The sequence below is a fragment of the Petaurus breviceps genome, unplaced genomic scaffold (genome assembly GCF_028583685.1).
Source record: "Petaurus breviceps papuanus isolate PSGF00001 unplaced genomic scaffold, PetGlider_PUasm1.0 90879, whole genome shotgun sequence".
NCBI classification, from domain to species: domain Eukaryota; kingdom Metazoa; phylum Chordata; class Mammalia; order Diprotodontia; family Petauridae; genus Petaurus; species Petaurus breviceps.
The window spans coordinates 11,430,071-11,431,836 of NW_027187368.1; the positions used below are offsets into that span (position 1 = coordinate 11,430,071).

Below are 1,766 nucleotides of genomic sequence, written 5' to 3' on the forward strand. Positions count from 1 at the left end.
TCTCTCTCTCTCTGTCTCTCTCTCTCTCTCTCTCTCTCTCTCTCTCTCTCTTTCTCTCTCTCTCTCTCTGTCTCTTTTAAACTGAGTTACCTCATTCTCAATGGGAGAGCTCCTTCACTCTGTGTTGTCTGATTGATCCCTTTCCCCTATTAATGAGACAGCGATCAGAAGTTAACTTGAACCCGAAAACAGCATCCCCATTATTAATAATATTTAAGGGAGCAGATAAATATAATTCTCTCTGAGGAGAGCAGAGTGGCCAAACCTCTGGCACAACTTCCTGCCTCTATTGCTGGCAGTTAATAAAGTCTCCCTTGGAGAAAGGTGGGAGAAGAAACTAGAAATATCTATTCTACCTGATAATGAAATACGCAATTTCCTGCCTCAAGCTACATGTGGAGGAAAGCCTCCATAACACCAGAATAGAAGGGTCACCTGAGATTCTGGGAAACAGGACAGTGACTAAGACATAGCACATCTTAAGAAAGAGTAGGCCTAGAAATCAGAGGGTTTTCTGGACTATAAAATATGGTCTTTATTCTAATGTTCTAGATTCTAAACCTACTTATAACTATAACATTTCATGTTCTATATTTTAAAACTCCCAACTCTGGAGCAGGTGGGGGCAGCCGGATGCACAGCCAGAGTCAGATCCCAGAGAGCAATGAGGATCTCAAATATTCAGAAGTCTTACAACATGGAAGACATTGACAACAAAGAAACTGAGATTAACTGACAAGATATAGAAGATGTTGAAGAAGTGGAGGAAGAAGAAACTGGTGAAGACACATACAGCAAAGCTCATCGGTTGACTGTTCAAATGATGTAGAATCCTCAGACTCTTGCATCTCTTCAAAAAAGATTGGATGGTTTAATGAGAACATCAACTGGATACATTGAAAGCTTGCCAGAAGTAACGGGACGTGTGAATGCCCTCAAAAATCTTCAGATGAAATGTGCATAGATAGAAGCCAAGTTCTATGAGGAGGTTCATGCTCTTGAAAGAAAATATGCTGTTCTTTACCAGCCACTTTTTGATAAGAGAAGTAAAATCATCAATGCAATTTATGAACTTGCAGAGGAAGAATGTGAATGGAAACCAGGTGATGACGAAGAGATTTCAGAGGAAATGAAAGAGAAGGCTAAGCTTGAAGAGGAGATAAAAGATGAAGAAAAAGAAGACCCCAAAGGAATTCCTGAATTTTGTTGACTTGCTCAGTGATATGGTTCAGGAACATGATGAACCTTTTCTGAAGCACTTGAAAGATATTAAAGTGAAGTTCTCAGATGCTGGCCAACCTATGAGTTTTGCATTAGAATTTCAATTTGAACACAATGAAAATTTCACAAATGAGGTGTTGACAAAGACATACCATATGTGGTCAGAGCCAGATGATTCTGATCCCTTCTCCTTTGATGGACTAGAAATTATGAGTTGCACAGGGTGTCAAGTAGATTGGGGAAAAGGGGGAAATGTCACTTTGAAATTATTAAGAAGAAACAGAAACACAAGGGACATTGGATCATTCAAACTGTGACAAAAAAAACAGTTTCCAATGATTCTTTCTTCAATTTCTTTTCTTCAATTTCACTCCTGAGAGTGAAGACCTGGATGATGATGCAGAAGCTGTCCTTGCAGCAGACTTCAAAACTGGTCAATTTTTACGTGAGTGTGTAGTCCCAAGATCAGTGTTATACTTCACAGGAGAAGCTATTGGAGATGATGATGATGATGATGATGATGATGATGATGATGATGATGATGA

General features: G+C 39.2%; 1 pseudogene; it reads left to right on the forward strand.

Annotated features, from left to right (window-relative positions):
* Nucleotides 1–697: 697 nt before the first annotated feature.
* LOC138150523 (nucleosome assembly protein 1-like 1 pseudogene) overlaps nt 698–1,766 on the forward strand; it is a 1,400-nt pseudogene continuing 331 nt past the window's right edge.